Source organism: Thamnophis elegans, chromosome 6, assembly GCF_009769535.1.
Source record: "Thamnophis elegans isolate rThaEle1 chromosome 6, rThaEle1.pri, whole genome shotgun sequence".
NCBI lineage: Eukaryota > Metazoa > Chordata > Lepidosauria > Squamata > Colubridae > Thamnophis > Thamnophis elegans.
In genome coordinates this window covers 30073474-30099357 of record NC_045546.1, presented here as the reverse complement: position 1 = coordinate 30099357, position 25884 = coordinate 30073474, and the positions used below count along the sequence as shown (strand labels likewise).

The window sequence follows — 25884 nt, the reverse complement described above, 5'->3', positions numbered from 1 at the left end:
TCAGTGGGACAAGAAGTTTCTTCTCAGGGAATTTTGGCTGAGCTCTTGTGAGAAACAGGGATAAAATCTATTATTTCAGGCTCAGAGACCAAAATCTCCAGGAGATCTGGAACTATAAGATAAACATGGGAGGGAAAATACAGAGTTTGAGGGGATTTTTAAAAAATATTCAGTATTGCTCACTCAATTTTCGGCAATTTTCTAACTGTTTTTATCACACTGTTTTTCTATGTGTTTCTCATTGTTTGCTCAGAGAGTTTATAGATGACTATATGCCAACTTTGGTCTGTAGAATTCTCCATTTCACACAGCAGTGAAATTATTATTTACAACTATAATTTGATTACTCTTATTAAAATACTTTCCTTAAATATTCTAGTGTTGGTTTTATGATCTAGTTAAGTGTTGGGCTCAGTCTATGGAGATTCTCAGTCATCTGGGTCATTGTTGTGTCAAGGTGTTTTTCAAAACGCAACAGGACTTTGGTTTTCCTTGAAGATGTTTTGCTTCTTCAATTCTGTAACCCCATGCTAACATACTGTTGGGGTCAGTGTGTTAGCATGCTGTGACATGGGATTGTATGTGACATGGGATTATATGTATTACATATATGATTAGTGATTTTGTGGTTTTACTGAGGCTCAATGTAAGATTAGGGGTTTTGCTTGTTTGATTTGCTTTAATACAATTCTTTGTTTTTATTTTATTTGCTGTCCATAATTTCTGGGGATGAATGGGAGATCATACAAATTGGACAATTAAATATACATCTGCTTAGGGTTCCATTTTTTAAACTACTGGTTTGCTTGTGAGTGCAACACTTCTGCACATGCACAGAAGCATTTGGGCGGGTGGGTGGAGCCTCCTGCCGCTGCTACTACTGGTTTGCGCGATCCAGACCGAACCAGGAGCAACCTACCTTTGCTGCTTAGGCATAATAATTCTGATGAGGAGATGAAACTGGAACAATTTATTTAAAAATATATTTCCTATTCTGTCATTCTTCATCCCACTTTACAGACTATCAGCCCATTCGAGAATGGTGCTGGCATAACTATCTAAAACTCTTTCATCCAGATAGAAGGAATGTGAAAATTAAAATCAATAATGCTGTTGATTCTAACACGAATACCTTGTTACTCTAGTATCCTATTACAGAATTTCTTAAAGTGTTGTTCTAGGAAGTCATCAAAATCAAAATTATTTGCCAGTCTATGTTGAAAAATAATACAAAATCCCATCAAACAATCATGGGAAGTACTAGAATAGCGAATGCATCAATTTTAATTTTTAATATTGTATATATTGATCAATACAGCCCTATAAACAAAAACTCTCTATAATTTTAAAAATTGGGAAACAGTCCTGAAAGAAATACGATTTAAAAAACATTATCCTATTATGTTCAGATAAAGCAAATGCCTAATTATGGACTTGCAAAAAAGAAAGAGGGACTGAAAACTTCAGTAAGGTCTAGCAGGTGACACCTCATCACAAAGTTATCCCTATACTTTGCTCAGTCTAATAGATGACAGGTAACAGTTTCTTCAGGGAATTTCATTAGCAAAGTGATAGGAGATTTGAAAAGGAAGGAGCTTTCTCCAATACTTAAATAATGAATGTCCAAACAGGCATTCTAGAATGCCAGTATTTCTTTTAAAAAGTAGAAATCAGAATAATTTTTAATAGATACCGGTAATATTAAGTTAGTAGATAATTATTAATTGCATTTACTTCCAATTTCATTCGGACTCATAGTGGCTTTATTTTTTCCTTTCAAAAGCCAAACCTAATATTTTAAATAAATTATTTCTTATTTAGTCTTTCATTATAAAATGCTTTTTAAATGTTTTTTCTTATTCTAGTAATTTCCTTATTACATTCTGGCAAAAAATGGCTGGAGGTCATTAGTTCATATTTTTGCAAATAAAATTGGCAAATCCCATTTTATGTGTATCCTTGACAATCTTTACAAAATAAAGAATTTGTCTTGATTCTTAGCAAGAATAACCAAACAAACTTCTGTTATCATACGCTATTTATTTAATGCTGGTTGCACTGCAGTCATACACAAAACAATTCAATTTCCTTAAATAATTGTAGAGCTATTTATATTTTTACAAATTCTTAATTCTCATTCATTTTACACTAATCATATCACTGCCACTAAAAACAATTCCAGAAAGGATTAGACATAAAGAATTGTCAACATTCACAGAAAAAACACATGCCGCATTTTTCATAATATAAGACGCACCAGAGTATAAGACGCAGCAAGATTTTGAAGATTTTTCTGCCTTCCCCAGCCCCTAGGAACTCTCTGAAAGCCTTCTAAAAGCTAGCACGGCCATTTTGGTGAAGGGGCAGTTTCAGGAGGCAAAAAAAATATGCTGTATTCAGTGTATAAGACGCACCCAGATTTTCACCCAGAGAAATACAGTAGGTAGGAAGAGAGAGTGAGTGAGTAGGTAGGTTGGTAAGTAGAGGGATAGAGAGAGAGAAAGAGATAGAGAGAAAAATACAGTAGATAGGTAGGGAGAGAGAGAGTAGGTTGGTTGGTAGGTAGAGGGATAGAGAGAGAGAAAGAGAGAGAAATACAGTTGGTAGGTAGGAAGAGAGAGAAATACAGAGAGAAATACAGTAGGTAGGAAGAGAGAGAGAGTAGGTAGGTTGGTAGGTAGAGGGATAGACAGAGAGAGAGACAGAAATACAGTAGATAGGGAGAGAGAGAAAGTAGGTATGTAGGTACGTAGGTAGATAGAGGGGGGGGAGAGAGAAATACAGTAGGTAGCTAGGGAGAGAGAAAGAGAGTAGGTAGATAGATAGAGGGATAGAGAGAGAAATACAGTAGGTAGGTAGGGAGAGAGAGAATGTAGGTAGTAGGTAAATGTTTCCAGGTGTATTTATCCATGTGCTGGAGAAGGAAATCGCTGACAATCAGCAGCACCTAAGACTTTGTTTCTGCTGGCACAGGACTTGATCGATGTAATTCTCATCAATCAGTTAAAGAGCTTTCCAAAAGGTGGAAAAAAAGGTTTTGCACTCTGTAAACCTCCCAAAAACAGCCATTTTTTTTCACAAAAGTGCCCCCCCCTTTTAAAAAGAAGCATGAGTAGCCTTGGGGGGGGCTTGCAGAGTGCTCCTTGAGGGGGGTGGGGCCAAAACAAGCAAAAATGGCACTTTTCGTGAAAACGAGCCCGCTTTTTGTAAAAAAATTGCATGCATAGAATTATGGAGGCTTATAGAGTGCTGCTGGGGGCTGGAGGGAAAAAAAAGCCCATTTTTTGTTCATTTCTGCCTTCCCCAGCCCCTAGGAGCTCTCTGAAAGCTTCCATAAGGGTATGCATGGACATTTTGGTGAAGGGAGCAGACTTCGACAGGCAAAAAATGCTGTATTTGATGTATAAGACGCACCCAGATTTTCAGCCTCTTTTTTGAGGAAAAAAGGTGTGGTGTGTCTTATACTCCAAAAATACGGTAAATATGTATTGGATTGAACTCTTTTATGTTTTTGAATAAAGCTACATTTTCCAGATAATAATACACCAAGATAGGGTGTTGTCAATGATAGTGAACATCAATTAGATTTGGTGAAGAAATCATTCCATTTTCAAATTACAAAATCATCAGCTTTGTATATTAGCTTGCTTGAAGAATCAAAAAATTACATCACAAAATATATTATTTTATCTCAGTTAAATATATTTATTATATCAAATCTCACTTGAATTGCTTTGTTCAAATTTGTTAATATTTAATTCAGTGGCATTATTTTATATTTGCAGCCCTACAAATTATAGATGACAAGATACCTTCTATGACCTTAATACTTCAATTCTTTTGGCTTCTAGAAAAATGTCATGCATTAGAGCCATAGCACATCTTTACTAATGTCACAAAACGAAAGAGTAATTGGTACCCAAATGGCTATAAAGTTTTCAAGTTACTGAGAAACTGAAATGTATTTTGTTGATCAACAAAAAATGCATTGTCTGGAACAGGCATTGTTAGATACTTTCTAAAGTTTAGCTATATTCTTTAATGTGTATATACACCACTATTTCAAAAAGATATGTACATATTTTAGATATGTATTTAAAATGCATTTATGATATTCTATCTATCTATCTATCTATCTATCTATCTATCTATCTATCTATCTATCTATCTATCTATCATGCACACATATACATACAGTACATGCATAAAATCTGGCAGAATTTTCAGAAATTGCAAGCTTCTGAGATGAACAAATGGGCATGGTTTTCTTTTTAACTGTTTTGAACACCATGTGTTGAGAGAAAACAACAGAACGGAAACTGCTCATCCAAAATGCTGACTTGTGGTACAGCACAGCCAAAAAGCAGGTGTGTGCCACACAGTTTACTTTTCTAACAAGCCTACCACATGTCACTCAAGTCTGTTACACCATTTACTTTATTTGGAAACTTATTCTGTTATTGGCAATAGTACATGGCTCAGCTTAAGATCTTTAAGAAAGTGTATGACCTTTTATATTAAAATATAATTCGAGAAAACACTGATTAGAATAATAGAAGCTCATCACAAAATAATCCTTTGAATTATCTGTTCTGCCTGTAGTTTTCACAAATGTGCTTCAGATACTGTTATTTCCATTAGGATAATATACTGCATAAAATCCAGATATGCAATACAATCTTACTAATTTGTACTACTGACTGAGAAGCTAATCCATGAATTGACCTAACAAAATTTCAGAATATTTTTCCACAGAACACATTTTGTTGATTCATTTAACAAATTATCTTTATATGAAATGTTAATATAGAGAAAAAGATACAAGATAGAAAATAGTAAGACTGTTCTGAGGTAAAACACCTGATATCCCTGGAGAAAAGAGAAGTACAAATTTAACAAAAAAAATCTTCGCAGCTTCAAAAGGTATGCTTTTGATATTGCATCAGTATTGTAATGACATTATTTATAAAACCCAAATAAAAAAGTTTAAAAATATTCACCAATGTATGTCTATTATATATAATTAAATTTAAAATGCATATCTAAAGTAGGTTCCCCGACTTTTCAAATACAAGCTAAGACAACAAAAAAGAACTTCAAAGTTTAAAATATCTTTTGACCCTATGCCAAATCAATTCACTCTGTTTCATTCATTTGCAAACAGGTGGATGGAAATGAGACAATAGGGTCATAGCTCAAGAGCAATTCACTTGATGCACTGGCAACTTTTTACTCTCTTCTCCTTCAGAATAAAACTCATTATTGTAGTTCTGAGCAATGCCTTTGTTTATACTTGTAACTGCACCTCATTTCTCACTGTAGCTTCATATATGAGAAATAATATTCATCTCTGGATACTGAAATTTTATGTTGAATGAAGGTAAGAAAGAATACTGAACTAACCTAGACAATCACAATTATTTGAAACTGCTACTATGGGTATAGATTAACTACCCAAACATTACAAGCAAATATTAGGTATGATTCCATCTAATGCTACAAAGAACACAATGGGCCTTAGTTCCTAAAACAGAATTTAGGGGACGGGAGAAAAAAATAAATAAAATCTCACTAATACTTGCATAAAGCAGGGACGAGAAACCTGTTGCCTTCTTCAGATTAGAATGCCAACAATTCCTTGGCATTCTTCAGTCTGATAGGAGTTGAAGTCCAAAACATCAAAAAAATTATTGTATGATTTCAGGACCCATTTTTCCCCCTAGGAACTGTACATATACATAAATATAGGATGAATTGTTTATGCAGATATACTAGCTCTCTGATGTGCATTTCTTCAGAACATACAGCTAAAGAACAACTAAAATAGAATAAGGATATATTCTATGTAATTATGGGACTGGACTTATTGAAAAAAAAACATCCTCAAAATAAGTAATGAATAATACCTGGATTCAGTCTAAAATATTTATTAATTTTATTACTTCTTTTGAGTGCTGAAAAAGCTCAATTTTTTTTCAAGCTTATAATGCTAGTAATCCATGAATACATGCCTATGCTATGTTACTAATGCATCATCCCATTGCTCTCTGAGAGTGTATGTTGATGTCACTTGCTCAATGCTCACTGTATAGTGGCAATCATAATGAAAATTTAGAGATTTAACTGTCTGCTCAACACCAAAACAACAGATATTTTCTGAATATAGAAAACATAATCAAATTGAATATAGTAGCCTATGGACTGTCTAATTACATAGTTCATAGCAATAAGAGATTCAGTGAGAATGAAGAACTAAAATGAAATAAAATTAAACTCTTGCAGTCAATGTAGGCACAGATCTTTGAATGCTTACAAATATGTACAGTATCTTGTTTAACGTTCTGATCTGGAGAAGAAAATCTGTAGGAATAATGTTTCATTCATAAAACACACTGAACCTGATTATTATGGATATTGACACCTTCACTATAGAAAATTGCTGGTATCAATACAAGGAAAAAATTTCTTTGCATTGATCTCATTTGGAATTGAGATAGCTAAAATATGGTAACAAAACAAAAATTTAAAATATGTCTATAGGTACAGGTCAATTTTTATTCTCTTCTGCAGAGTCTATTTCTTATCTACTGACATTATCTACTGTCTCTCCTAAAACATTCCATATTCTACCCATATCCATGCTCCCTAATAAAAATCACATGTAATTAAATCTAATTTTTATTCTTTACAACACAAGAGAATGTATCTGAAACTAAAAGATAAGGACAAGATAAAAATAGATCTGTGGAAGATAGCAAAAAAAAAAAAAAAAAGCACAGATTGAGATGCGACCAGGTTTACCAAGAGAAATATTCAGGGAAAAAACCCTCAGTGCATTCCTATGAGAGAGGTCGTTAGATAGCAAGTCAGAATATTGGCAATATTCTGTCTGAGCCCTGTCCCTCATTGTCCCATCACTTAAAGTCTGTCATTTCTTCCTAATACACCTATACATAAAGTTTGTCATGTGCTTCCTAATATGCACATACGGGTGCCACAACAAAAGGAGAACACACACACACACACACTGTTATACAAAAAAACCCCATATATTTTAATGCTAACGGCTGTATGAAAGAATTCCAGAATCCATGCTCTACATGCTTTCCCTAAATTGTTTTCTCAGCAGACATGTTTCATATTAATAGGAACCAAGAGAATATATTTTAAAAGAAATGAAAGAAAGGAATCTGTCTGACATGATTGCAGTGTTCCAATATCTAAGGGACTGCAACAAAGAAGAGGGGATCAATCTATTCTCCAAAGCACTTGAAAAAAGAAGAAGATGCAATTGATGAATCAATCTAGAACTATGGACAATTTTCTGACCTTTAGAAGTTTTTAAGTAGAGATTGGACAATCATATATTGAAATGGTAAGGTTTTCTGCTTGAGCAGGGACTTGGACTAGAAGATCTCCAAGGTTATTCTATTAGAGTTGTTTTTTAAAAACATGAGTATATGTTTATATGTATGCATGCATATAAGAACAATTCCCTAATTAATACATTTCTAAGGTGACCATATATTTAAATCACCCCCTTTAAAACATTAGATCCAACATATTAACTTTATTTATTGAATTTCTTGCGGATATCAAAAACAACATTAAACTGTCTGCTAGTTAGAAACAACTTATTCTACAAGAACTTTCCCTAGTCTATTAAATTCTGAGAAGAGACTATTAATAAACTTTACAATAGAGAACTCTACCTTTGTATATTTAGGATGTTATCAAAACCATGAATGTTTGACAGCCTATCAGATTGTTGCATAGTAAAATGCATATAGTATGAAGCCTATGAATAATCCAAGGTAGAATCAAGCATGAATTTCCTGTAAATGGGAATTATGCTGTTTACATGGCAACTGCTTTGCTTTTTAGTTATGCAAAACATTTACTCCAAATAAAAAGGGTGTGATTCTTAAGAGTATAATGATGTATACATAAATTGTACTGGACATTTAATTGGTGAAAAGCAGTGTAAGTGAGAAGTAAAATAACATTAATATATGACATATTCATATATTAAAAATAGTAGGTAATTAACTACTAGCCAATGCGTTGTTATATAAACAGTTGAAATATGTGGTTGTACATTTTTGTATTAAAGAGTCTTATGAATGAACGCAAATATACATGTCCCAGGATAATATTGCAGGATCCAATCTGCGTTGTTCACTGGAACCAGAGGTTTAATCTTCCGAGCTTTTGGACTCTTGCTGAAGTCCATCCTCAAAGAAGTTCTCTATACCAGAATGTGTAAAATGTAGAGAGAAGTTTTCAGAAAACTTCCGGTAGAAAGAAGTTTCCTGAAGATGGGCTCCATCATGAGTTGAAAAAGTCGGAAGACTAAATCTCTGCTACCAGTGACTGATCCAGTTTGGATAAACTGCTACAATGCCTTCAATATTGTATAATTAGATTATTTTCTCCTTCCTTTGTGGTTCTAGGTCTCTATAGATTATGAAGTCTGTATAGATAATAAAATATAAAATCAGGACTGGCCATGAAAAGAATTAAATACAGCAAAGTAAATAGTTCAGAAGCGCTCTGTTTAAAATAGTCAGCTCTTAACCAAATGCAAAAGGAAGTAAAAATGGAACTCCAAAGCAGAACCCTGACATGAGAAGCAGTTAATTACATGGCTGATGTAATTCAAATACATCAATGTAAAATATACTGACGATTAGACACAAGACCCATTACTTCCTTTGTACCATGAAACTTACTTTATAAAGTATCAAGCTACTGAAGCCAGCTAAAAGTTTTATATCATCCATGTAAGACTTTCAGCTGGCCTCAGTAGCTTGATCTTTATAAGGTAAGTTTCATGGTACCAAGCAAAGTATGGGTCTTGTGTCTACTCATCAGCTTATTTTTCATTGTATTTTGACAATGTATATTGCAGAGAATAGTATAATGTAGTTGTCCAGGCTTGGAAAAAGTCAGTAAACAAAGCAACATCATACCACCTACTATGGACCAAGAACTGAATGGATTAAGAATATCTACAATGTATAAGTGTGGTGTTTAAAATGCAATGTTTAAGATATTGGACTGGGATTGGGAGTTTCCATGTTTAAGTCAATCCTTTCTTTCAGCCTAATTATTCCTAAATATAGTTGTAGGAAAAAACTGGAGGATGGAATGCTATCTATGTTATACTAATATTATGAACAAAAGATAGAATGGGTACTAGAAATCTAAGAGATAAAAATAAATATTTTTATTTTACAATCCTGAATTGGTTCACAGCCTCTTTTTAGGTCAGATTTATGGGCCTATATTGCCTCTTAACATTCCTATTCTATCAATACCTCTTATCCCTCATAGTTCTTTTTTAGTGTGTGTGTGTTTGTCTTTGAGTCTCCTAGTGACTGCCTGGACAAATCTCTGCAGTTTTCTTGGCAAGATTTTGGAAGTGGCTTGCCATTTCCGGCTTGAGAGAGACTGACTATGCCAAGGCCACCCAACTAGCTTTCTGCCTAAGGCAGTCTAAACGTCACTGTCTCCCAGTTTCTAACCAGGTGCCTTAACTACTAAACCCAACTGGATCTTTGGTAGTTCTATACACATTACATTCAAGTAATTCTCTTGGTATTTAAATATTGTGTTTATGTATTTATTTAATGTACACATTTCAGCATTTTTTTCACAATAGTACAGCTTAGTTAAATTATTAAACCCAAGTCCTATTGCAAGCAATGAAATTTGAATTAGATGCAATGAACTTGTTTCATTTGTATTTCATTTTAACTGTAGATGGTCTATATAGCTATAATGTTGAAAATTTTAAACCCAGAAGTAATTATAAGAGAATTAATCAAAGACCAGGATATTAGTTTGAATAAGTAAAGGTAAATTAAGAAAAGGCACAGAAATGGGATACAACTTTTTAGAAATTTTTTAAACATTATTCACACTAATATTGCAGAAATGGAATCTGTTGAATTACCTGTATAGCGCCTATTTCTTCATTCTATCATCATTAATATACTACATACCAGAAGCAAAAATGATTTATGTCACATAGAATCACTCATTTTCTTTCTACACCAATAATGTACTGTATCTCCCATATTTAAAATTATAACTCTTCCTAAACTAATTTTATTTTTAATCCCAGTAACAATCACATAGTGTAATATTCCTTGACATATTATGAAACAAAAAGAGATCCAAATCAATTGCAGAAAGATGAAAAAAAATTAAAACTACTAGGGAATGCTCTGTGGAATTATCAAGACAGGAAAACTTTGCAGATGTTACTGTCTCTCTAGAGGAATAAATGCTTGCATTTTAATATTCTCAACAGCTGGTTCCTGTTGCATGCCATCAGGATGATTCAGCTACCTACCAGAAACATCAAAAGTAGCAAATATACTCATAAACATTTTTTTACTATTTCTAGGTTAGTCCAATTACTTTAATGGACTTATTTTTAATTAAATTATTACTAATAGCTTCAAACTATTCAACTGTGTGGAAAGATGATGAACCACACTTATTTCATAATATGGTATATATCTTAATATTTACTTAAATGTGAATCTCAATATCTATATTTTAGTATTTGTTTACGTGTTTATTTATTTAGCATATTTATTTAGTCATCCAACTCACAGTGAAAGTGACTTCAGAAAACACAGAATTTAAACACTTTTTAAAAAAAATACACTCTATGATAAAACTTATTAAACTACCCACCCTCAAACCTCCACTCCCTAGTTCCTCTATGATTGATTGGCAAATGGCATCTTTTAACCTAAATTCTGGTTTAGGGATGTTTATACATGGCCATCTGAAATTAATGTTCTTATTGCATACAAAATCACAGAAGTTGCTACTTCCTATCTTAGACTCCAAACCAATGAGTTTAACAAGTTAAAATATCACTTGATCATTCCTTGCTAATCATTTAAAAAATAATAAGCGGAATGTTACAATGGGAAGCAATGAAGTAAATTGCTACAGTAGAACTCTCAGATGGGAAGGAAGTTTACTATAAATATCATAATATAATCTACCAGTGTTTTTTGCAATTATAAAGAAGACCAATATGAATTTCAGGATGCAACAATAGTATAATACATTCTGATGGGTGGTGCTTGAAGTCGCAATGACACGACATGCAATATTGGGTCTCCAGGATTGCTGTCGATATCTCTGTTTCTGGACAGTCCTTTTGGACCTAAACTGTTCTGAAGGAACAGTGATAGAGAAGAGCATGTCCTGCTGATCTCAGGGGCATCGCAAAGCCCCTGATTGATCCAGGAGAAAGCTCTTTTTGCCAGCTACAAGAGAAGCAACCAAAATGGCTGCCAAAGGTTGGGACAAGCCTCTGAAACAGAAGCAGTTGAATTGGTGAGAAAATTTTTTATTATTAGAGAAGGGAAAACCCAAAAGAATTTAAAATAAAATTGAAGACAGGAGAAAATAAGCAACGAATTAACTTTGGTTTAAGATGATTGTGTTATCTTTTCTACCTTAACTCTGTTTGTTTTCTATGGATGGACTCTTAACAAATGCCTCTTACTTTTAAACTGGACTGGTCTCTTTTTTTTTCTTTCTTCCTCTATACTTTCTCCATTTTTTGTATTCGTGGATTAAAAGCTTCTTCTCTCGTAAGGCTGGGACGGAGCGTAATTTTTACACTTTTTTTTTCTTTTCCTCTCTTGGACAGAAAGGCAGAAACAGATGGAAAAGAGGTAACACTGCATCTAGTGACTAGAGGCTTGGCAATATCTGATAAAGCTATAAGCTTTGTTTACTAAAAAGCTCAGTGAAAACATTTTGTTGATACAGGTATTCCTTTGAAGGAAAGAGAAAGCTTTGATTTAAAAAACTCCAATGAATTTGTTTGACCTAAAAAGTCTCGGATGTTTTGGCAGTGTTTATAAACTGGAAAATGGCACAACGTGAAGAAGAAAAGGCACTAACTTTGCAAAGAATTTTTTTTGAAATTCAAAAAGTTTTAATAATTAGAGAGAATTGAAAAGAGACTTGAAATTATAGATCAAAATACAGAAAGTACGGGGACAGCGATGAAGTTTGAGGACAGAGCTGAAAAAATAACAGAGACATATGAAAGTGATAAGAAAATTGTTGACACTGGCAGAAAACTGAGAGTGGAGGGAAATGACAAGTGTGAAATATGGAAAGGAGAAATTGATGAACCGGATCTTCATTTCGGATGTCAGAAAATAGATGAAGAAAGGAGATAAAATTTGGCAGAAATAATGAGAATAATCTTGGCAAAAGCTCTAATGATAACAAAAGTGAAGCTGATAAAAAAAGGCCGATAAAGGATTTCGAATTCTTGTAAGACATGCAATGAACAACAAGTTCTTAAGAGAAGTCCACATAAGACTTATCAAGAAAACATTTAGAATACAGACTTTACAAATGGCGAGAGATACACTATCCAGAGACACTATCTCTGGAAGGATACAGGATGATGAAATGAAATGTCACAATAAATTTTAGTTAAATGTAGTTAAATTTTGAGTGCTATGTATAACGTAATAATAGCTATAGTCAAATAAATGATTAATAATGATAACAAAGCATTTATATATACTAGATTGATAATATGAAATTTTATACAATACTGTAAGTGAGGATATGAAGATGATGTTGAAAAGCCTTTGTATAAAAGTTAAGCAATTTTATATAGAATAGAATATAAAGATGTAATATCATTGGATGATTTCAGGATGATGTAATAAAATGTCATAATATAAATTTATTTTAAATTTAATATACTTTATGTTGAAGGGATATAATAATAGCTAGGCTTATTGGATGTTTAATAATTATATCAATTTGTATAGAAGTAGATTAGATTGATGATACTAATAATGGGGGAAAACCTGGAATTGAAAATTATTAGAGAATGTTATCAATGCTAAAATAATAGAATGTCACAATAAATTTAGTTAACTATAGTTATATTTTGAGTGCAATGTACATAATAACAGCTATAGTCAAATAAATGATTAATAACGATAACAAAGCATTTATATATACTAGACTGATATGAAGTCTTATACAAACTGTAAGTGAGGATCACGGAGATGATGTTGAAAAGCCTTTTTATAAAAGATTAAACAATTCTATATAGAATAGATTATACTGTGTTTCCCCGAAAATATGACATGTCCTGAAACTAAGGCCATGCCAGATTTTCGTGGTGGGCAAAATATAAACCCTGCCCTGAAAATAAGCCCTAGTGAAGGGGTGGTTTTAGCCAGAACAGGGGGCAGCCCTTCCCTTCCTGGGTCACCTCAGGGCTTCTTGGCCCCTTAATCGGATCAGCTGGGCCGCTCCCTTCACAAAACAGCTGATTTGTGGGTGCTGCTCAGGCCTCTGCCTCCAGCAAACAAGCTAGAGGCCAAGCAACACAACCCAAATGCCTCATGCCCTCCTTGCCTAACGGTGACAATCACAGCTCGCAATTCCGTCCACGGAACAGGAAAAAAAGACATGGAAATCAATACACCTGGGAAATCGGAAGCCGCCATGCGAGTGGACGCTGCTGCCGAAGTGCAGGAAATCTCCCCCCCTCACCTGCAGATCATCCTTCAAAGAGGAGTTTCACCAGGATGAAGGCAACACAAATGCTGCCTTCAGCCACCTCTTCGTCCTGGTGAAACTCATCTTTGAAAGGACGATCTTTGAAAGGTTGGGGGGGAGGGAGAGGCAGGAATATCCCCCTCCATATTTTCAAATGGTTTGCAAAAACGTTCCATTTTGAGCCTTCAGCATATTCCAGGATTGCCGGATTGAAGGCTCGGATTGAGGCATTTTTCTGAACGGCTTGAAAATGGGGATGGGAGATTTTCCTTCCTCTTACCCTGTTCTGAAGCTCAGCACAAACTCAGAACAGGATAAGAGGCAAAATCCCCCCCCTCTTTTCCTGGCAATCATTTTTTCCTTGGGATCTCAGAGCAGACGCATATACCCCAAATGCTCTATCCGAAACTTCCTCTGCGTCTGTGCAGAGCTCCCAAGGAAAGGATGGTGTGTATGTGTGTGTAAGAAAGAGATCCCTACCCCCCTCCCAAGGAAGCCACATCCCTCCACTAACCTGCTTTCCTGCTCCATTCTCCACTGCCATATGCAGGGCAAGAAAAGTAGTTTGTGGGACTACTTCCAACTTCGCGAGATCTTTTTTTTGTGAGAACTTGGAAGGTATTTCTGGTATTTTTTTTTTACCATAGGCACACAGTCTACTTTTCTTGCCCTGCACATGGAGCGGAGAATGGAGCTGGAAAGCAAGTTAGTGAAGGGATGTGGCTGCCTTGGAGGGGGAGGGTGTTTGTGTGTGTTCGTTCTGCCAGGAAAAGCCCCCCCCCCCGCGAGGCAGAGCAGCACAGTCAGCTGTTCTGCGGCCAGCAAGCAGGGCAGGCGAAGACCAGGATGCAAGGAGAATTTGGATCATTGTGGCCGCAGGCAAGCAGATGGTGGGACGGAGAGGGTGGGGCTGGTGGGCTTGCTGCTTCCTGCACCTGAAAAATAATAAGCCCTCTCCCTCTAATAAGCCCAAGCCCATATTTCGTGGGTCAAAAAAATATAAGACCCTGTCTTATTTTCGAGGAAACACGGTAAAGATGTAATATCATTGGATGATTTCAGGATAATGTAATAAAAGGTTATAATATAAATTTACTTCAAATTTAATATGCCTTATGTTGTAAGGATATAATAACAGCTGGGCTTAATGGATGTTTAATAACTATAACAATTTCTATACATGTATATTAGATTGATACTAATAATGGGAAAAACATGGAATTGGAAACTATTAGAGAATGTTATCAACACTAAAATGATAGAATGACTTAGAATAGGAAGAAGCATAATAACAATGTATACAAAGATATGTTGATTGTCAATATGTAAATTTTGATAAAATTCAAGTGAGGACTACGGAAAGAACACAGAAAGACTTTGTAACCAATCGACACACTGTGTGTAATTGAAGAGGCTTTTATGTTATATGTGTTGTGTGTTAAAGTTTGTCTGAAAATAAAAATTTTATTTAAAAAATAGTATAATACATTCTGGGACATAGAAATTACAAGTTCCTGTTTATTCTTTGCTAATCTGATCCTGGATACTTCCAGATTTTGCTTTGATTTTGCACCAATTCTGCTCTAGTGTTAGAAATGTAAGAAGAGTTAGGAATGTCTTGATGACACTATGATTAATATATAATTAGCTTGGATTTCCTCTTTATTGGATCTATTCGTTTTCAAACTACTTAGGAAAAAGAACAGTAAGGAGGAAATGAGCAAAACAAGAAATGCAATTTTTCAGCAGGTGCAGACAAAAACCTAGAGTTAAGACAAGATGGTACATGTTGTTCTTGGAAAAGATTGATTACATGTACCTTCTTTATCTATTGCTTGCTGTGCATTAATGAATGTGGATTCATATTGCAGACCTTTAAAATAAAATGTTCCTTTTCTTTTACATTTTTTTTTAAAGTAAAAGCAGAGATCTCATGGGCCTTCAACTTTGTAAACATTTTTGTTAGAAAATATGTACTAAAATTACATAAGAGACACCTCATTCAATAAAAAAAGGAGACACTTAAACGTAGCTAGTCAATTTTAACTGTTATCTTCTATTTTCCCTTTGAAGGAAATTTCTCTAAAAACAGTAGCCTAGAAAATAACAGACTGCTACAAGTAGAGGGCAAGGACCTGCTCCTGAATTAGTCTAGGTCTAATGGTTTATGTTACAAAAGGATAGATTTTGACTAAACAGTAGAGAAAAACTGCTTCATGGCAAGAGCAGTTTAACAAACAATTGGGAAAGAAGGTAGACTCAGTTTTGCTGGAGGTTTTCTAGTAAACCATTGATATGCTTTCTCAACATCATACAATATGCTTTAGTCTGGATTTCCTGCACTGAAGAAGACATTAGATTAGGTGATTTAAAAATCCAGTTTAATTCTAATCTTCAGAGTATACATATTTTGTTCAGGATGCAATCATTGTAATTACTGTTTTACATTAATTGTGTAAACTATGCAATTACAACATGATTTGTGTAAAAAAGTAATAAAAATATTTTCATTTTCTATACCATTATAGAAAAATGATTTCTCAGTAAGCAAAAATTTAAAAACGAATTGAAGCCATTTTATTTTCTAGAATCAGAAAATACCTAATAAATTCTGTTGTGAGAAAAACTCACATGTAACTTCAAAATATAAAAAATAAATATTTTTTTAAATGTAATCTAAGAATGCCACCATTAACATTTTCATAAAATTATTCTGTAATAAAAGCCATTATGTATATTCTGTGAAGCCAGCCACTGCTAGTATTAATATAGATCAATCCTATGTACTGAAATATTTTACCACAAAATAATTTTGGGTTTTTAAACATACAAAATATAATACTAATGTTTGTACATGTATAGCATAAATATTGATAATATGAGGATGAAAGCCACAGTTTTAAATAGATGTTTCCCTTGAATGAAGTCTGGATTAGGGTTGTATCTCTGCCAATTGATCTTCTCAACACTTAAGCACAGATAAATAGCAGTATCTTCACCATCTGCAAAACAAGCATTTCTACATACCATATTTCTGAATGATTAGGCATTAACAAATGACAAACAAATGTGTGGTTATAACAGCTGATCCACATGTAGATTCAAGACCAACTTTTTAACAGAGCAAAGTTTAAAATATTGAAATAATAAAATGAAAAAAGAAAAATACATGACATTTAATAGAAAATATAACAAATGGAGCAAGTCCAACTTACATTTGAAGAACAAGTGTGGGCCCTATAATCAGAACAAGAGCTCAGGATGAATGACTGCAAATTCTGCTCTGGTTGTTATGTAGCCTGGCCAACATGGACCTCAACAAAGCTGTGTGACAATGCTTGTTCACCTGTAAAATAGAACGTATTTACTTAAGTACTTATATGACAATCTCTGGAAATTTATTAATAATTCTAAAGAATTTATAGAAGTACTTAAATTGCAAATCACAAACAAATGTCTGAAAAAAAACATATTACAGCAAATTAAACAAAAACAGAATGGAACAATTTTATTAAACAATGCTTTTATTTCAAACAGTATAGCTAGGAGAACTTTCTGGGGGAAAAACCTATTTCTTAGTTGTTGATAAAATAGCAAAGCCTGATGCATTTCTACAACTAAAGTTTATAGATTATGAAAGATAGAAAGAAAATAGGCCTTTCCTACAGAACTAGTGACACATGAACACAGAGTAAGGAAAAGGCACAACCTAATATATGCAGGATGTTCAATACTTTAAAAGTCTCTCCTAGCATTTAGAAATGGGTCTAGAAAGCAAACAGGCAATCAGTGCAGGTGTGTTAAGAAAAGAGTAATTTGCCTCTTATGGCTCATCTACATACGTTAGTGGGCTGCAGAATTTTGAATTAAGATGCAATTTCTGAACAATCTTTAAAGATAACCACACCTAGCATACTGCAGTAATCCACATGGGAAATTTTTGTAACCTGAATCTCCTGAACCAAACCCTGATTTGATGGAAATGACTGCAGGCAACTTATCAGACTGATAAAAAGCACTAATCAAACACACAACTGCTATCTAGCAACATTGCAACAATATGTTTTAACAAGTGCTCCAGTCTATAAAAAATGTGTTCTTTATGGGAAATATAACCATATCAAAGACACACCACCTTTAGGCAATTTTGTCTTGTCTACATTAATCTTTAGTAAGTCACTTATATCTTCACACAAGTATTTCCTGAAGAAAAATGTCTGTTTTTGATTTGATTGAAATCAAATCAGAAATGTTATCACAAAAGTGATGCCAGAATTTTCAAGAAATAGAAATAAATTCTCAGCAACTGAATACTAAAAAATTCAAAAGTAATACAAATAACAAAATCAAACAATAAAAAATTAAGTCAATATCACTATCATAGAATTGTTTAAAGGGTGTTTTTTTAAAACAATTATATCAAGCATTCTAAATCTGTAGTTGAAGTTACTGAACTACAACTCCCAAAATTCCCTATGAATGGCCAAGTTGATTCAACAAGATATAATGGATTAAAGTTTCATTCAAGATTCATATTTGAAATTATCATAAAACTCAACATCACTAATTATTATAGAATTGTTGGAAGGGTGTTGAAGTTTTGTTTTGTTTTTTAAATGATGGCTCTATCAAGTATTCTGAATCTGCAGTTCATATTACTGAACTACAGCTCCCAACATTCCCAAACAATGACCAGGTTGATTCAACAAAATATGATTGGTTAAAGTTCTTAACTCTAAATGTCCATCCTCATTCGGGTTCTCCCATATTTGTGCTTTTCAGTGAAATGTAGCCATTTTGATAGCAGCTTGTTATGCATATTTATATCTTAGATATTTTTAAATAGTTTATCTATTTGAATTTTTTAAAAAATGTATAATATTAAAAGTTAATAATATATAGTTTTTCCTTAAGTTTATAATTTTAAAGTGCACTTCATAATTTGAAACTACTAATCATCATATAACAAAATTCTTAGAGAATGATGCAGATATTACAGCCTAGGATATAAAAGTAACGTATAAAAGGAAGAAGAAAAAGGAATTCCCATCAGTGAGAAAGTTGAAGTAAAAAGTAAAGTAAAATGTAACTTTTAAAAAAAGAAAAACCTTCATGTATCCTACTATTATTTCAGGGAAAAAATGAATGTCCGGACGATAAAATGAATAGAATTTGTCCTATTTTACTTGTTACATCTTTATTACGTTGTCATATCTAAGATTGCTGTATGAACTCTGTAATGCTAAGAATATGTTCAGGACTCGGAAAGTACTTAATTTCTTTTTAAAGAAAAACAACAGCTGATCCCCTCCCAGGCAAAGCTTTTGGCAACTTTCTAAACACACATAATTTTCTTTGGTACATCCTGATTCTCTGGCCAGAAAAATAATTATAGAACTTATTTTCTGCAGGAAAGGAGAAGAAACTGTTTCTCACGCTACATCTGTATGCTTTCTGGGATACGTGGTAGAGATTAACAGATCACAGAGAAATTGTATTATTTAGAGTAATGAAAAGATTGCATTAACAAACTAGTTCCTTTGCTACTCATAATATGGTCAGAACTTTAAAAGACTTGAGTATAAATGAGTCTCTCAGGTATGCCAAGATAATTTTTAATAGAACGACCCAGTTCAATTCAAAAATTCACTGAGAACAATAGCCTTTACACATCTCAGCTGTAATATAAAAATTGTATTTTGTAACTTCAGGAGAAAAAAAGTTAAAAAAAGTTAAGAAAATCAATGGGCAATATACTGTACAACACAAAAAAGTTGCATAGTAACATTTAAATCTGAACTTTTATTAGTCTCAAAACTTAAGGCAGTGTTGAAATGAACCAGTGTTAAGACGTACCAAGTATTTTTCAAACAATATATCTGATGTTTTAAAAAAGGCAATGCTATATTATGAATTAACAATGGTGAAAAATTATAGTTTAATATAAAATCACATCTATACTCCTTTGACATTATTTTGTCCAATATATTATTCTTAAAGAAAAAGGAGAGCATATTAGTGTGTAAGTATTACCTGAAAACAAAGTTCTAACAATATAACCTTATGCAAAAATAAGCCTTGGTTTGAAGGAACTACGTATAGGTAAATAAGAGTAAGATTACAGTCACTGATTCCTAGGAAGAAATGTTTTACTTATGTAATATTAAGAACAGCAAAACTGAACCCAAACTACAAAGCTTCCTATGATAAGCCTCAAATGAGGCTTATCACTAGTGAATCACCGCTACGTTTTATTTCTATAGACACTATTATATTTCAGGAAAATATTTCATTATAAATCTGTGAAACTTTAATGCTTATCATGCTAAAGGAGAATCTATTATATTTTTAGTAGTTATCTTGTTACTGGCCTTTAAACTATACTGATATGTACCAATGACACTCATGTAACATAAGCTAGTTTTCCACTTGGCCAAAATCCAACCATATATATTTGGATAGTTTATCACAGACTTCCATGTTCATTACTAAAAATCAAAACAAACTCTGTTAAGCATAACATATAGAACTTCTTTCTATCGTTAAGGCTCTCAATTGTAATTTTACTCTCATTTGTACTGATTTGACAAATCAACAAAAGTAACACTTTATTACAGGACAGGAAAATATTTACCTTTCCAAAGGACAAACTGAAGTTTTTCAAGAAAATATTATCAGATACACTGAGGAATAAATATATACATTGAACAGGTGTCACTGTCAAATTGTTAGGAATTCATAAAATCAGAAGACAGAATTTCTTTCTATCCTTGCTTATGAGAAAATGTCACAAATATGTATTTACATGCTGAATAGTGTAGATTAGTCACACTCACAGTTTTTACATAGGCAGATAAATCAATGAATAATGTAATTATGGTACATATAAAAACACATATGTATATCATATATTGTGCTTACTTTCAAAATCATTTTTTCTAAACAGGAAAAAAAGAATTGATATGTCGATATTAAATGAAGCTTTAATGCAAAACCAAACAAAATCTTTGCATTTAATTAGAGTTTCTAGTCATATTTATATGGCAGAGAATAGGTCAAGAGGGAAGAAAAGAAATATTTGAAAATGGCTTAAAATTATTACAAGGGGTCATAATTTCTGAAGAAAAGTCTGCTTTTTCAGCATATGAAGTATGATACTATAATGGGTCAACACTGGATTTACTTTTTGTTAAAACGTATAAGCAGCATTAAGATGCATCTCTTATATTTTCTTACCTCACAAGTAATACATTATTCCTTGTTTAAGAATGGAGACTGGAAGCTGAATAACGATACCTAATAAATATAGCTAAAGGAAATTTGAAATAAAGGTTTCCCAACACCTTTTCGGATATTATATATATTTCTGCAAGTGTTCTAATTTTATTATTTATTTGGGGAAAATCAGAAAAGGAAGTTACTAAAAAAGGACGATCTCAGAATTTTAAACTAGTAGTGTTAATGGAAACAGAGTTAATAAAAGCCAGTATATAAATGATTAATGGGACACAGATGATACATATCCAATTTGGCTCACAAAATTAAAATATATCTTTTGACTCAAAATGAAACATGGGATCTTTTAATTTTGGGGGGAAATTAACTCTAGACAACTAAGTATTTGTTTTCTCAAATATATATATATATAGATTGTATATAGTACACATACACAGTAACAAGTTGGATTTGAAGGAGCTTCATGCAAAAACAATTTTAGAAGACAGCATGGAAAATAGCATTTGTTAAAGAAGATTTATATTCTGTGATTTGTTATACAGTTTTCTGATTATTATACAAGTTTCTCACATATCCCAATTCTGTACAATTTTATATAAAATACTGGTTGGTTGTATAACTTTCAAGTAAATATACATAGGAAACAGAAGCACAAAATGTTTTCAGTTACAACATTCCAAATGGCAACACTATCAATATTTGGATTTCCTGGAATTACATGTTAAATTATATGAAATAATAAGGCAAGTCCAACATAAAAACTAATGCAGTAAATCAAATTTATAATCTCTAAATATACCGTATCATGGCAAAAACTAACAAGAACTTTTCTGGGAAGTTAAGCAAAGGAGAAATAAAGATTATAAACATTTTACTTTCCTAAAGTATTTTGAACTTCCTAAGACTTGTGATTCACATACCTTTTTTTTCTACCCGTGGGAATAAATATATTTCAAAATGCTAACAAATCCATACATTTTTATGTAACTTTAAGTAATATAAGCCCCTTCCCCCCCCCCCCCATCAGCAGGACTTTACTTCTGGCTGAACTTCCACTATAATCCACTTGGATACATAGAGATCACAAACCTTTGGAAGTTAATTTTCAAAGTAAGGTGACATAAATTTTACACAGGTATAAATAACTATGCAAATCTAATTTATATATTAATATAAAGTCTAGTATTGTATCTTACATTAGCAATGCTGATTCCTAGACACTGTTGCAAAGGAGGACTGTCAGAAATATGTAAACATATGAATATGTACACTTAAGAAAAGGCAATGTAAGCCCACACCTATATGAACTAAATTTGGGAAGTTAAATCAAATTAGGGAATGAAATTGTTTTGTCTTTATGTGAAGCACATACAAAAGGAAAGGAAAGCAAAGATTACACATAGGCAGAAACACAGAAGGGAGCAGGGAAAAAAGAATTAAAGGAAAACAGGCCCATTCTGCTAACAGGAGCCCAGCTAAAGAGTCATATGATATCTAAAAGCGCAGGACATGTCGCCAGGAGCTGGAAAGGATTGCTTGAAGGAAGAAAGAGCCAGTGTGTTCCTGCTCAAAGAGCTTTTCTTTCCGTTTTATTTTTTTTCCTTCCTTCATCTGTTTCCCTCTCTTTTCTTCTCAACTGTGAATGCCCTAGTCTTAGGTTAGATTCAAAAAGAATCTCAGGAAAAACCTATCCTCTTTCTTCCTTTTCTGCATGCAGGTATCTGATGGAAGATTACGCTTAGTAAGAAGGGATTTATATAGATTTTGGCACTGACTATCACTCCCTTCTGTTGCTACTTCTGAGACTCCAGATAGAAAATAGACATACATTCTACAGAACAACATAAAGCAAACAAAAGAATAAAAAAGGCTGAAAATATAAATAAGCTTCCTATTAATAAAGAAGTTCAAAGGTATTACTTATTTTATTATATAAAATGTAAAACAATAAATATGGAAATATTGCAATTTGGTATTTAATTTTATTTTCATGAAGGTAATTGCAAATAACGCACATTTAAAAGTTACTCAATTTCTACTGTTTTCAGAAAGCCAAATATATTAGCTTCCAGTATTTCTGAATCATCTTTTTCCCCCCACAGAATATTTCAGGTTCATTCATGGAGAGTCCTAAGAGTAGGGAGGGTTCCTAAGGTAACTTATAATTTACATGGTGTAGCTAGTTTCACTTTTATTGTTGCAATAAAGTTACTGCAGTATTGTAGTAGTAAAATGTACAACAACTTATCTTTCAACCTCATGTGTACACATATTTCCTCCAAAATAATATCTATTAAATATGTGAGATTCCAAAATGTGCAAAAAATGTAACTTATCGTCTCTTTAAAGAAAAAGATATTACTAGTAATATTATCAGCCTTTGTATCCTAAAACAATTGCTACAATTACTTCATATTTTTCATCTATTTAAAATTATATTTGACACAATGATACAGATCACATACTCCTACTTGCTTTACTAAACTGCATTTTTTCTTATTAGAAATGGGTATTAGTAGGAATGACTTTCATTAAAAGCAACTCCTTTTGAGCTTATAAATGTTCCGAAGCTTGCATGATTGAAATATATTTAATAGCATGAAAAACTATTGGTCTTAGTATACTTCTATGTAGCATATTTTTTTGACTAATCGATCATTTGATTCATTAATTTATATTACTAACCAAAGTAATGCTGTTTACGTAGACATCCAAATACATATTTTAATATACATAAAATATAATGTGTGCCCAAAACATGTAATATAAATATAACCAGGTGCAAAAGTGACAAGTAGATAGCAAAACAATTTACAATTCTGAAAAGCCTTGCAAACCTTTTTATTCAGAAGCAGACAAGCCATACATACGTTCCTTCCTTACAGTACTAAGTTTTGAAGGCCAGGTGGCCAAAAGTGACAGAATTTCCCATTCACATTCTAATATTGCTTAATTGAATCTTTCCTATTCCCCTTACCTCTATTGCCCAGGTAAAATGCCTTGAGAAGTAGAAAAAAAAGAAAACAGGGAGGAAGGAAGAGAAAAGGCAGAGAACACAGCCTAACTTTTATGTAAGGAACCCCCATCAGGTAAAAGTTAGCAAAGCAACAGCTACATTTTTTTTCCTTCAAAAAAATGTTATTTTGAAAAGGGCTAACAGAAAAAAAATGAAACTATTTCCTCCTTTTTTGCATTACGAAGGGGGGGAAATCCTTTTTCTTTTTTCTTCTTTTGGTGCTGCTACGGATTCTTTTCTGTTCGAAAGGAGAGGGAGGACCTTAAAAACAGAGGGGGGAACATCTTAAGCGTCAAGCTCGCAGTCCCCTCTTTTCCTTTGTAAAGAACTCTTTGTTCTCTACTGAAAATGCTGGAGGAAGGAGAGAGAGAGAGAGAGAGAGAGGGGAAAAAAATCGCCGGGCAGCGACTCCCTGAAACAAGTGCAAAACACTTAGAGGCTTTTGGGCTGGCTAGGAGCCAAGAACCCTCCCGCTGTCTGGTTAGGAAAAGAGGAAAAAGAGAGGGGAGAGGCAGTGCGCGCGAGAGAGCGGGAAGCGCGGAGGGGGGGGGGGGAAGAAAGAGAAACATTGGCGCTTCCTTTAATAGACATAGGAAGCGGGATTTTTTTTTTTTTGAAAACTGGCGGTCAAGCGTTAAGTAACTCCCCGCCTAAATCCACCTGCTCAGAATGAACTTGGGTAACCCCTTGGGGAGGGGGGGTTGTCTGAAGAGAACCACCTACTCCAGACTCTTTTCCCCTCCGCCGCTGCTGCCCTGCTCCCATTCTTTTTGCTCCCGTCACACCAATGCCCACGGCTCTTCCCCCCCCCACCCCTCGCAGCAATAACAAACACACAAAAATGCACGCTCGCTCCATCTCCTCCAAAAAAAAAAAGAAGAAGAAAAGATAAAAGAAAAGGCGCCTTTCCTCTCGGTGGCGACGCGATGGCAAGGGGTAGCGAACATCTCATACCTGGTGTGAATGCTAATCAGCCAGGAGTTCTTCTTTTTCCCCAAGACAGGGAACTGTATCCTTCCAAATTTATTAGAACCTCCTCCACTGCCTCTTTCAAAAACCTTCTTTGTCACCCTCTTCCCAAGTCCTGATAGACTTTTTTTTTCAAATAAAAAAAATGGCTTCGGAGCTCCTTCTATTCTTGATATTGATTCTCTCTCTCTCTTTCTGTCTCCCCCCACCCCTCCTCCTTTCTCCTGTCTCTGTCTCTTCTGAGTGGTCTATTGATAAGTCCCCAGAGGCACTGGGTCAGCCTGCCCGTAGGAAACCAGACACAATGCACAAATCTCCGAGTGCCATTCTGCCATCAGCAAGCAGACCACGTTTAGGAGAGAAGAGGAAAAACACACACACACACACACACACACAACAGTAGAGCAAAAGACTGTGTGTTAGTGTGTGTGTGAATGTGTGTGTGTGTGTGTGTGTGTGTGAGAGAGAGAGAGAGAGAGAGAGAGAGAGAGAGAGAGAGAGAGAGAGACTGATTGGAACAGGAGGGAGTGAGAGAGCGATACTGCCAGTCAGGTTAATCATCCCTACTTTAATTAGCTGTTCGGCTTAGACATAAAACAATTGAATTTGAATGATCTGTCAGTGGGCTCGGCTGAACCAAAAGGGAAACGAGAATATTACAAAAAAGCTGTTGGTGGATTCTGATAAGCTAGACTGGAAATCCTCAAAGGGTAACTATTAAAACTTGCACAAAACAAAAAGTATAAATACAAATAAAATTATAGCATAAGCTAATTCCCTAACGGCTGTAGATCCCCATCTTTTTCCCTGCCCCTCCTTTACCTATGTTAGATGCAGATTAAATGCAAACATATATACATTCCAAAGATATTCAGATTTGTAAATTGGCCAAGAAAAGAGAACGAGAGAGAGAGAGAGAGAGAGAGAGAGAGAGAAAGAGAGAGAGAGAGGGAGGGAGGGGATGCAGCCAATATTTTAAAAATAAAATCTACAAAAACTTTTTTGAATTTTCCTATACAAAAAAAATTAAACATGGTCAAATGTATATACCTAACTTATGGTGGACTACAGTCACAATAATACAG

The 25884-nt window shown here is 33.8% G+C and overlaps 1 protein-coding gene across 4 annotated transcripts in view; it reads right to left on the bottom strand.

Moving 5' to 3' along the window:
- The window catches only part of ZBTB20 (zinc finger and BTB domain containing 20), a 501160-nt gene that overhangs the window by 69989 nt on the left and 405287 nt on the right, over positions 1 to 25884 (bottom strand). For 3 of the 4 annotated variants that reach the window (XR_004255641.1, XM_032219991.1, XM_032219992.1), the window contains one exon: positions 16794 to 16924. The gene's annotated coding sequence lies outside the window, so the exon portion shown is untranslated. Of the gene's footprint in view, positions 1 to 16209; positions 16581 to 16793; positions 16925 to 25884 lie in introns of those variants that run through there. The other variant, XR_004255640.1, reaches the window with a different exon arrangement.